Source organism: Emydura macquarii, unplaced genomic scaffold (assembly GCF_026122565.2).
Source record: "Emydura macquarii macquarii isolate MOO-44397 ecotype Brisbane River unplaced genomic scaffold, CSIRO-AGI_Emac_v2 contig_561, whole genome shotgun sequence".
NCBI classification, from domain to species: Eukaryota; Metazoa; Chordata; order Testudines; family Chelidae; genus Emydura; species Emydura macquarii.
This window is the reverse complement of record NW_027130698.1, coordinates 1,443,952-1,457,563: the sequence shown is the minus strand read 5'-3', so window position 1 is coordinate 1,457,563 and position 13,612 is coordinate 1,443,952.

Here is a 13,612-nt window from a genome sequence, read left to right as displayed (position 1 = left end):
CAAAAATCAAGAAACTTGTTCCCTGCCCCAGTCTCTTCCCATAGTCAGAAAAGAACTTGTTTCTTACCAGTAGTGAACAGAATATTTCCATGGGCCAGGAAAGGTATAACCATTCTTTGGCCTAATCTTCAAGGACTTGATCCTTCAAGGAGCTGAGCAACTTCTGCAGGTTCTGAGTGCCCCTGCAACTCAACTGAGTGCCCCTTGACTTCAGTAGGAGTTAAGGAGCCTTAAGCACTCCTGGAATTGCACAGCCTCTGAGAGGCTTGAACCCTAACCACCTATAGAATAGATGCATTAGATCATCCAGAGATGTGACATCAATGGCTTCCTTTTAATCATTCTTCATTCATGCATTTGAAATCTGTGGACTCTCACATTCTACTTCTCACCTGCAGACAGCCCAGGCACAAACTGGAAAACTATTATCTTATGTTAAAAGAAAAAAAAGTGATGTACTCTGGGATAGATAGAAAGCCTGAAGTAACAATTTGTTCCTGGAAGCCACTTTTTCATTCTGAATGGCAACAGCTTCCTCTAATAGGTGTTATTAAAACCCTAGAGAAATAAATAGAAACATATCTGAAATTCTTGATGGTTTCACAATTTTGGCTGAGTTTGTTTTAGAAAGGAATATTTTATAAGTAAACATCTTATTCCTCTCCTTTATCAAAGGGGAAATATGGGCATGATTCTCTTCTTATTTGGGTTTTCCATCAGTGCAAAATTGATGTACTGCACAGTAGTCTCTTTATGATACTTTGCTGGCACAAAGCTGTCCAAAACAGGTGAAGCCAGCAGGATAGCTTGCCAAGATAGATGAAACGTCCAGTAGAACTGATGCTGTGGTGTCTACATCACTTTCCTAGGGAGACGGTCAGGGGAAAGATGGCATAGAAGGCCTACTGTAGGCTCTGGCAATTACCAATTGCCATTATTAGCCTCCTGGGGACATAGTTGCTGGTATAATTTAGAGCAGGCTGCTGTATGTTACACTGGGTACCACTGGTTCAGGGTTAGGGGAGCAGAAAGACCCTCTTTGCTTCCCCAAGCTTGGTGGCACTACTATCCTAGTACACATGTGAAGAGAATCAGGCCCACTGTATTCCATGGAGATAGTACTTTTCCTGCTCTATTTCTGAAGGCTCATATTTGACTCTCCATTAGTATCTTAGCTAGTGAAACTTTAAACTTTAATGAATTTAAATAGGTCTGACCTGAATTGTTAGTTCTGTTTTATATGTTTGGTTCCATATTCATTAAAATATCATTAATGCATTAGGGTGTGGGGTAAAGTGTTGAAAAGGTATGGATATATGCACTGTCATTGTTCTAGGGTCAGGGGTCGGGTGAAGCTGCCTCAGTGAACAGCAGCATGATAAATTACCCAAATAAACCACTGACTAGCTACCAGGGCAATGATATCCAACTATTGTAAGTCACCGGGCTCAGAATAGGCTCAAAGGCATCTCAAAGGTTCATATTACATAATCCGCATAGTTTTCATATATTGGTAGTACTATAACCACAAACCAATTGTGCCTTTTGCCACAAAGCATTTGCATTTTCATCTTGACTTCATATCATCCCCACTTGCATTATGTTTCAGTTTTATAAAGATATAGCATTGTCAAATACACTTGCATCACATTTGGTGAACTTCTTCCCCTCTCATCTTGTCCTAACATTTAACATCATCTTAGACATAAACTTGCATTGATCATTTTCATCGGGACTATGTACTACAACTCAGGTATAGTATACAGATTGTCACTGAATTTGTTTTGCCTTTATAATCTCATGTTGTAATGGAGGGTCACCACAGACTTGCACAGAAATCATGTTGTCATTGTAAGCTTACATGGTAATGGGAATCTCCAAAGGCAATGGCTGAAATTGTTGCAATGACAGTAATGCTCTATTCAAGCGAATGTTGAGTTGACATCACATAAGGCATCAGAAAGAAACCCAAGAACCCCGAAAAATGTAACACCTTTACAAGGCAGATAAGATATTTGATTTATCTTGTTCCATAATTGAAAGATAGCTTAAGAAGTGAAACTATTGTATTTTAGTTGTACTATACCAGCAATAAAAAGTGTGAAACTCAAGAGATAAATATCAATAATAATTTATTTTAATCAATTACATACATACCAAAATATTTTTTGAAAATGATACTATTAGCATGTTTTTAAGAAGCTCATTCATTAGTTTATTCAGAATAGTTGACTACTAGTTAAGGTGTACTTATAACTATTTTATAGATCGTGACACTGAGGCAGAGAGAAATTAAGGGACTTTTGCAAGGTCACAGGGTAAGTCAATGGCAGAATTAGAAAGTGACACCAGGAGACCTGCCTCCCAGTCCCTGTTCCAACCAGTAGACAAGACTATCTCAGAGTGCTTTATTACTCTGGGGAATTCAGAATGCTGCCTGGCTTACAAGTAGATTCCAATTTATATATGGAACATTTAATTGACTGTAGTATCCATGTGCGTAGCATGAACTGTGAGTTAATGACTGGAATTTTACGTCTATTATAATAATATGTTTTTAGAAAGGCTGAAAGAATGGCAGGTATTTTAAAATCAATGCTGACAAGGGTTGTCGAAGCATAAGGTATTGTATGTATTTATATCACTTTCCACTGAAGGATCTAAAAGCATGAAAGAATGAAACCTCGCAGCACTTCTGTGAAATAGGTTTTACATCCATATTACAAATGGGTAAACTGAGACAAATAAGTTAAATGACTTTGTAGGAAGTCTGAGGCACAGTCAGAAATATAACCCAGATATTCTGACTCCTATCCCTGTGATTTTACTGCTAGGCATGCTGCTTCTCTAGCAGTACTATAGGTTGTAATTTTATTGGGGCCCAAGATTTCCACAGTAAAGTTAACATGAACCATCAAACTGGTCCTCACACTTTCCTTAGATTTATCCCTTGACGTCACTGACTGTTGCACACCTGTGTTTCCTAGGACAGAATCTGTCCCCAATGCAGAAATTAAAAGAAGAGACTGGTTATTAAGGCAACTTGATTTTTAAGCAGTGTGGCGGATTGTTAAGCACATCTGTGATTATATCAATTTAGCTTTTCTTTAATATAAAGGCTTCAAGCAAAATGTTACAGAAGACAAGAAAAATAATATATGTGAATGCAAATACATCCTTTGGATAACAGTAATAAAAACCTGCATATGATTATAACCTGGGCTCACTTTTATTTTCCAGTACTGTGCACTGGACTGGGGTCTACAGTTGCTGACCACTGCTGTTGATTATCTCAGTGGAGCACATAATGTTTTGTACCAGGCGAATGTATTCTAGCAAGCCCCTAAATTGTATTTGGACAAAGAATAATTGAACACTGGACAGAATAACAAATGCTATGGTCAAGTCTGCTTCATGGGTTTATCGTGTTGTATTAACATGATAGAAATATGAATACTTAAATCTTATCTCAGGTGTAGTTTATAACTGCATTAATCATTTACTGTATTATATATTTTTCATGTCACTAAGATTGTGAGGAAAAGATTCAATTTTCCCAGTGCAGTCAGTTGAATGTACTTTAGATAAGTTAAAGGCATTGCATTAAACTATTCCAACATGGCTTTCTCTTATAGATCCTTCAAAAGGATGGGGAACATATATCAAGCAGTAATAACCAGTATATCTTACTTTTTTTTCTTTTAAATCATACACAAATACATTTTCCATGGTCACTGAAACCAGATAAATGAAGTTACAAAGCTTTCTGCTTATAAGTAAATGTCACCAAATTGACACAGACACTTTTACCACTCTTACATGACTATATTTGTTTCCCCTTAGAGCAATGATCCCCAAACTGTGGGGCGCAGAGGGAGCACCACCCAGCCCTGCTCTGCTCCCAGACCAGCTCCAACTCCAGCCACAGGTCCACTCCACCCCCAGCCCAGATCTGCTCTCATTCCTGCTCCACCTCTTACCCCATCTCCTCCCCCAGCCCCAGTTCTGCCCCCAGCTCTGCCTTCAGCCCAAGTTCTCCTGAAGAGTCAACTGTGTGGGGAGTAGACGTATTCCATTACTGGTAAGGGCGAGGGGCGGAAGGAGAGGGCGAGAGGAAAAGTTTGGGCACCACTGTCTTAGAGATTTTAAAGACTCTCATACAAATTAAGGTAATAGTTGAAAAGACACCAAAATTACCTGGAGGGATCATAGACTAACCATACCCCAAATATTTAAATCGACATTTCACTTGATTGGCATTCTTTACAGGGGATGTGAAATTCAACCTCTGTATGTAGGAAGGGGACATGTGCGCATGTATCTGTGAGACGTTAGCACACAGGAGAGCACACCCATTTTAATTCATATAAAAAAGGAATATGTACCACTATTTACATTATACACTGCAGACTGTCTTTCGAGGTCAGTATATGCACATTGCACATTCATTGCCCATTCATTAAAAGCACATCCTAATTTACAAGAGTGATACTGATTAATTTCCTAAAAATCAAAGGAAAAACAGCAAATTAAAAGGGAAGCTATTCCAATGAGATGAGAGATACAACAGCTACGCCATTTTTTGTAGTCTGTGGGAGGGCAGAAAAACCAGAGTACTAATCTAGGTGCTCAAAGAAGTAACAAGATCAGGTTTCTGGTGGCACAGCTTATATATGTACGTGAAAACTGCTTCATAAATCTTAAGCAGTTTGAGGCACATGCATGTATATCGAGCAATTAAATTGGTTTGTAATGTGTAGTCTTTTACTGCCCTGTGATACATAGCCAGGAGGCTCATATCCTGGGGTAAAGCATAGCCACTTTGTTCCACATCGCTGGTGGAATTTGGCCATATAAATTCAATGATGGAGGCATGAAGCCGACCTGGTAGCTTCTATAACACCCCCTTCTTCCTGCTGTCATTATTGGCCAGGAAAACAGGCCTGGCCAGGAGTTCCCTGTTGATCCCCAGCTGCCATATCATCTCGGGGCTACAAGCAGCTGGACTAATTTGGAGCAGCTCTCAGTTATAAAGGGAGATTGACTCAGCACACCTTAGTCCAAGATCAGCAAAAGCTGCCTGTGCAACTCCTTCTAAACTACACTGTGTACTCCTCAACCATAGCCAAGAAGCTGGGCCTCATCAGTGGGCTCTAGAAAATGTGAGGCTTTCAATCTGATCCCGCTCTCATTGGAATAGCTAAGCGTTTTATCACTGATTTCAGTGGAAACAGGAGTCGGAATAGTCCTTCATTTATCAATCTGCACCCTGCCAGGGACTGATCCTGCTAGGTACAGAGCAATTGCAACTCCCACTCAAGCCAGAGAGTTATTTTGCTTTCACACAATACACTTGTGGACTTTATAACCTTCTGACAGTACCCTGCTTGTTGGCAAATGATGAGAATTCCTAGAGTAGCTGAAGCATACATATGCATAAAGTCATACTACTGTACATGATTTGTGTAGAGATGTTGAATGAAGATTGTGATTAGAAAATGAGGTAAACTGGTCCAGCAAACTTTAGTTATCTTCAAATAGTGGTATGTTTAGCTGTCCATGTATGTTACAAAATACGCATATTTCACCTCACCATTGCTACCCTTGTTTTTCATCATTCTCAGCAATGCTGCTTTCTAAAGTTTTACTGCTAGGCAGCCAATTGCAATGCCAGAAACGCTCATGCAGTGACCTTATTCCCAGTTATAAAACTTCCTGAAATGACTGCTCTCGTGTACTTCTACTTTACTTGCTCTCGCTCTTTCTGTGTAAAGATCATGTAGTTTAAAAGTATTTCACAGTGGTCATTTATTTTCTAGCAGCCTGACTCCATTTGAGATCATTTGAGCTAATCTTAATAGAAGATTCACTGCCACAGAATGTGTATATGAATTGAATGTTTGTAAGTGGTGATTAAAGAATTTGCCAGTACTCAATTAGTAGCTCTTATGTCATTGTTGAATTTGTTATAGAGTTTTTTTTGTAAAATTTCTCTGAATTATAGTTTCACAGGCTGCCTAAATCAATGTCATATGTGTCTTCATAACTACCCTGTAAAGATGACTGTCATGATTTTTTTTGGTGGGCCTTTAAGATTTTATGTTTACTTCAGTGAAGTGAAGCTAAGGTCATAACACAGTGTAACTTATTTCTTAAAGTTTCAAAAAAAAAAAAAAAAATCAAAACAGCAGGCTGTAGAATAGAAAGGTGAGATTCAAAGCCACAAATCACTTCACAGTCACAAAAATTGCCAAAAAATAGCAGCTTGCAGCTGTGCACAGCAGGGACAGAAAACATTAAACACATGTTAAATAACAAATAGGAGACTTAAATATAGCTAAAAGTGGACCTTATACTGAATAAATCATGTAAACTGCATCTTAATGGTCCTAAGGAATGTAATGGATCATGTGAAATCTTCTAAATTTATATTGCTTAAAAAAAATCTATAGCTTAGGCCCCCGTTTTTAAAAAGAGACTATTGAGTCCACAAGTAAATATTTTTTCTTTCCTTTTCTTGCTACATGTACAGCTGGATTTGAGAAATTTCATTTTAGGTAAAGGCAAAGCAAGACATGCATTCAAATCAGTATGAATTTTGGGTGTGAAACTATTTAACATTCTCTTTACAGTCCTTTGGCTTTTAATGAAAATGTCCTTTTCTTCCATTACAAATGCAAAGAGTGTGGCGTATCCCATTTTTTGATATACTCCTTGTAAAGTGTTTGAATTGGTCTATCCAATATCCCGCATTCATTTGTAGTGTCTGTGAAAGGGCAGCCATTGCTAAATGGGCAACAAGATTCTCATCCCATCTTTTCTACTGTCTGGAAAAGAGGAGGGGTGGGGGGAAAATCTCTTCTTTTTATGAGAAGCATGAAAAATAAATCACCAGCTTGAGTATTCAGATCAATCCTGCTGGCAACTATCTTTCCCTTGAAATGTTTGTAGCCTGTATTTTCTGTTTTCTGAATATTTTCAAGCCTTCTTGCTTGCCTTCCACACCGAGGGTTACATTTCAGTTTTTCTGTATGTATCTTTTTTGAGATTAATGTTCTTTAATGACATCATTGTGTGCTATGACGGGAAGGCCCCCAAGTTTGCCTTTCTTCTCACCTCAGTAGCACTTCTTTACAAATCAGCTCTCAGACTTTGATGTTTTTCCTTTAGGGCTAGCTCTCTTAAATGCAATATAGCTTACCTAAAGGTTTAGCAAGCCTGCATTCTCTCATTTTATACATATTTTTTGTCATCAATAATAAGTTCCCAAGGAGCATATCGTGAAGGGGTAACTGATACAGTGTGGAAGAGAGCCATTGTATGATAATGCTACATCTCTCATAACAATGTAAATAAGAGGCTGAATATACATCAAGGCTCCTTTGTTTTCAACATTATTAGACGGCGCTCTATTTTCAGTTTGAATATTCATAATATGCTGCTAGAATTCAGCAGTGAAATAAGTGGCTTTGAGGTGAAAAAAATTTAAAAGTGGAGGGAGGTGGGGGAAAGAAATGAGTAGCGTTCTAATGAAGAACAGTTGAGTAGTATGATTTAGCATACTTCTGAGGTTTCTATCAGCCTGGAGCCGTTCTTTCTTGGCTTGTATACAGTGCATTTACATGGAGCTGTGTTTGGACGAGAGCCTCCCAAAGTCAGTAAATGCTCTAATGTACTGAAGAGTGATAAATATGAAATACACACACGCACACACACACCTAGTTGTTTCCATTTCCGCTATTTCTAGTAGATGGATGAAATTCCAGAAAGCGGTGGTGCAGCTACAAAATAAAATGATTCATATCTTATTTGGTGATCACCTAGCACTATGTAGTAAAAAGTATTGTTTAAAGGCAAGCGCTCCTGTTACACATCTTGTCTCAGTTTGGGCACTAACAATAATAATAAAAAAGTGGAATAAAAACTGTGTGAGTGTCATCCCTTCCTCAGTGACATGCAGGACCCTGTTAACCTGCAAATGTAGCAAAGGGATCAGTTTTAGACCCAGGCAACCAGCAATTTTGCTAGAAATATGATATTATAACTGCAGACAATAAGAGTTAGGAACCATACAGCTGTTTGCCAAAGAAGGACTCTTGTGAGTGACCTTATGAGCTAACACAGTGATGGGAGCAGATACTATAATTGTGATTTTTATGGCACAGCTTTTGTTAATTTCTTTTGACACATTCCTTGGATATCTTAGATTACCAAAAAAGAAATAATAATAATAAGGATGAATAGGTTAACGAAATCACAAAAGAAAAGTGGCTTTAACGAAGATGCAATTGCTGGCTGAAATGTTTATTATTTACATTTATTTAGCTCTTTTATGGAAAATATGTCTGTTTTCCTATTCTTTGATTTTGCTCTGAAGTTTCTAAGACTTTTTGTGTTTTTTCATCTAATATTCCTCCTCTTACTTTCCCAATGTGATTCATTTCTTTAAGATCTTGTTTTATTTTTAAGTCATCAATTACTCAAACTTTGTTGGCCTATCTATTCTCTGCCATCTGGACCCCATACCTTATTTTAAAGCATGTTCAAATAATGACAACCTTCTTTTCTCAATTAATTTATAGGCTGTGGGGACCATTTTTCATTTGTTATCATGCACTTCCATTTGATCTCTCATATCTTTCTTCTGCATCTGCAACCATAGTGTATAAATCTTCCTCTCTAGCATTGTCATGGTGTCCAAGATATATAGGTATAACTCCCTATTAGTTCCACAAAACTGACCTTAATTTCTAAAAATGGTATCAGATGTGAATAAAGTTTGGTAAGATGATTTGTTTTGATTTACTTTGTACCACTTATCTTTGAGTTTTCTTCCTACTTTTCTTTTATCTAATTTGGACGGTATAGTCTTGCAAGCCCAGTTGCATGTTTATCCATTACCTTCCTGCCAGAGCTGTTCTGTGGAGATAGGACTGCAAGATTTTGGCTGTTAGGAATAATAAAATGGCATTTTTTCAGTAACCTGTAGGCTAATAAGCTTGCACTTTCTTTTTGCATTTAAAAATGGTAATTTTTTTCTCAAAATACAAAGATTATTGAGGTGACATAAGTCCTGTAAAATGAACAGAAGCAGACAAACACAAAAAACTTTCTTTTTATTTTTTCCTGTTGACGAATGATAAGACTTAAAAATCTAATTCTCCCACCAAGCAGTTACAAGAAGCGGGTTTGAATTGCTGACGGGCTGTGGCTCACATCACAAAATCTGAGCCGTGTGTGTGCATGTGTGTTTTGTTTTACATAAACAGACTTCAGTCCAAACTAAGGAATGCTAATTAAGCAAAAACCATGACCAGATGTTTATTAACACCTCTCAGGTTCATGGGATTTGGATAGTGTGCAGTTTTCATGGACTAATTTGAGAAGGGAAACACCTTTATTGGAATAATGGCCAATTATAATTGCCTACTTTGCCTATTTTTCTTTTATCTGGTGTGTAGGGGAAAAATAAGTTCAACCTATCATCCTAGTGCTGTTGATATTAATTTCTGCACATCATTTGGTACATATTATTAATAATAAATGCATTGTAATGTACAGATGAAAAATTCCTAGTCCATTTACTTTACGACAACTTTTTTTTTTTTGTTATTAGTTTATCATGTGCCAAAATTGTTAACCTATTTATACATAGTCTGCCATCAGCTTTGCCTCTGCCAAGGGAACAATGTATCACTTTGATGCCAAAAGCACCGAAACAGGAAGAGTTGCTGTTGGGTCCCAGCATGGTGACTTCATCACAGGCCACAGCTTCAAACTGTGGAGTAATAAAACTGAATAGCACAATATAAAACTCCATGTTTCATAAGACAAATATTGCTTTACGCATTCATGTCCCTTGTACTATGTTAACTGTAGGAAGAAATGGAATACAGTTTTAGTGACCCCCTGGGACCTATAAAGGCTATTTCTGAGTCTGAATCTTGCTGTTTAATTTAATCATTTATTATATTAATATTCAAATGGGCTGAATCTTATTAGCTACTGCAAAGATGTTAGTATGTCTGAAATAAATACCTAATTATGCTTTTGAAGAGAGAGGTTCTAAAGACTTTCCTATGTTTGTGCTAATAGAACAGTTCATTTGCAGATTTTTTTCTGCAGAAATAAGCAGTCTGAGCATCTCCCCCCCTTTACTTTGAATAAAATAAAAACAAGGGTAAAATATACCATTGTGATGCCTAAGTAGCAGATATGAGTTTTCCTCTTTGTATTTTTAGTCTTCATTCTCCAAGCTAGTCAGTTATACAGAAGCAAACTGACCAGTCCCTTCAGCTCCTAGCTCAATAACATATTAATAAAAATAACTGCTTTAACCAAATGACCATGAAATTAAGCATGTTCTTATTCAAATTAAACAAATGGATATGCTTTTGAAAATACACTTTGAGCCAGACATAGTTGTGTTTAAAATACATTGTCATTTTATTGTTTTAAAAACCCATTATTATTTTTTTCCTTGCATGCTAAACAAAAAGATGAGGACATTGGATTTCACAAACAATGGGCACTAGCATCTTGCAAAATTGATAGTGTACAAAATGTGCACCCCGGCATGCAGGCAGAATGGAAAAATGTCAGTGGATTTCTAGTGCCAGTTTTTCTGCAGGATCCATAAGAAGTCCATGTTACTAAGTCTTCATGAGGATAAAGTGAACTGCTGGCATAATATACACAGACAGTACTAACAAATTCTAAACTAAATGTATACATTGCATTTCGAGTAGTATAGAAATTAGCAGTAAATGCAAAAGTTACAGTCTGCAAAACTGGGAATTAGAAGTTACCATCTTTCAAAACTCACAACAACCAAACTTGCAATAATCCTTTTAAAAAATCACTAAGTCTGAGATGCTAATTAAGACACAATTATTTGTTTCATAATTTATTTTCTGAATGGATGTTGGAACTCATAAAAGTTTAAAGGACAGAGAGTGCTAGAAGATGAACTCATTTTATCCACAAACAGGCAAGTACAGCTGACTGCAGCGTGGGTTCCTCCAAATTGACCTTACCCCTGACCAGGAACTAGCTTACTTTTCATGCTACTGCTGCTATGCATCTCTCATAAGCCAGGTTTGTTTAAATATCACAGGCATTATTGACATGCAAATTATCAACCTTTAGGAACTTGGGGATGGGAGACCTGGGTCAATTTCCATTATTATTAAGGGAAGGTTTGTATGTCACATGCAACTTCTGTTTTTGCTAATAAGAATTGTGTTTCTGTCCCATAGGTAACATGGACGCCTCAACTGGGGATCCAGTCCATCAGCCATTCATTACATCTACCTGAGCTTTCCTGACTTTGTCGCTTCATCCCTATCAGCCCTACAGTGTTACAACAGACTTGTTACTATACAGTAGCCACCCTTCAAAACTCACCAGTTTTGCTTTAGCTAAATAGATATGGTCACATCACCACTTGCAGTATTTGCTATACTGGGGTGAAAATTATTTAGTCTTCTAAGGCAAATGACAAGCGTGTAAGAATGACCACTGCATATTATGCAATGCAAGGCATAACATTTTCTATGATACATTTATTCTTAGTTACTGACCAACTGATATTACTAACAGTGGTCATCTGAAGTATACTGTGTATACGATGATAGCTTGTTAGATTTTACCTGATACAAATAACTCTTCACCAAGGATATATATTTTCCTGACACTAGACACTTGAAATATACAACATCTTAAATTCCAGTTTGCCTTCTTTCTTTTTCCCCTCCAGAATATAAAAAGATTAGATTTTCATCCCAGATCTAATGAGTAGAGGCATAGCTTGCTAAGGCATCAATAGTTAACCTGTAATATACACTTATATTACCCTCTGTTGAACAGACACAGTATCGATGTAGGGGTTTAACTATCACACCACTAAAACCACATATTCCTGCAGTTTTAGACTAGCCATAAGAATGCTGTGTATATGTTTTCCTCATTATTTGGATGTGCTGTTTGAATGTTGTGATCAGTGATTCAGAGCACATGATTCATCAGGAAGACATTTGCTAGGCAGACATGTGAGGAGCTGTCTGCCTCTTCAATCTCACTGACAGGGCAAAAATGCTGATTTATAGTAAATCATTAAAATCTGCTTATTATTGCACTGCTTGTTCCTCTTCTCCACTTCAAGCCAGCATCTTGATCTGCATCATGTCTCTTACAATTTTATACTACAGCAAGCAGTTATTTAAACAAGAGAGAAATGATCCTTACTCTTTATTAGTGCATATGAAAGGATATTTTGTTTAAAGAAGACCAATTAAGAATGCAGACTATTTTCTTGCTCAGTATAGGGAAAAATAAAGATTTAAAACATCTAAGCACAAAGAATTATTACACTGAAACAATACTGTAAAATGATTATTGAATACCTCTAAAAAAAAAGAAAAAAGAAGAATCACAAAGTAACAGCTCACACATCACCAAAAATATTGGAAAAAGAGTGGAGGTGGTATGGAGGTATGCTGTGAGAATGGAGTCAGGCAACACGGAGAAAAATACAATCTGAATACTGATGAAAAGAATAGACTGGTATTATGTACCACTCTGTTATAGTGACAATGGGAGCATTCTTTTAACATCATTACAAAAAAAAAGTTTTATTTGTTTACTTTGAAAGAGATGGATTTGGTGAAATAATATACTATGTAAATACACTGCATGCTAGAAAAACAAAGAAACAATACAAGGAGGTCCATATTGTGTATGTGTTACTTACAGTAAAAATTTTAATTTGACGCCTGGGGACAGAAATCCTTGCCACTGAATTACAAAGAAGTGAATAAACTGACTCAAAATTAATCCATACAGATCTGTCCCCTTAATAATACTAATTCCAGAGAACAAAGCAGTGCATAATGCATTTTAAATTAACTTGGAAAATGCATAATTTATATTTGTTTTATTTCTTAATATTTGAACACAGGTACTTTTTAGAATGCTAAGGACAAGAAAGAGAAAGGCAGATTTTAGCCATATATATTCAATTTAACAAAAAAAAAAAACCAAAAAAAAAAACAAAAACCCAGGCAATATTTTTAAGCTCTCCAAGAAAAGGACTTCAGCTGTGAAATATTACAGAGAAAAGATAAACACAGTTAGGGGAGAGCAAATGATTTTAACATGCTGTGAAATGAATATGTTTGGTTAAAATATAAAAAGGATCCTAATTCCTAATAAAACATTCTAAAATAGCTAATGACAAAGGAGTTTGGATCTAAAATAATGTCCTTCCTCAGGAGAAGCAGTTGAGAGAGACACTGCAGGGTGCCCATGGTGGGCATGGTTGGCAGAGGGAATATTGTATGGAGGAGGGCTAAGGGCAAGACTAGGCACTTCAATAACCCCCTTTACGATAAAATACACATCACACTTAGGAAACCGCAGAACTCGACTCCCTCCCCCTTATTCATGCCCTTCACCTGCCCATATAACATCATAACCTCTGTTTTACATACCAGACTTTTATAGCTATAGAGATATATGCAAGTCAAAACACAGGCATCCTGTGTGGTAATCTAAAAAAGATGTGTATGTGGTACCAGTATATATTTATCCACAGTTCCTGTGATATCACAGT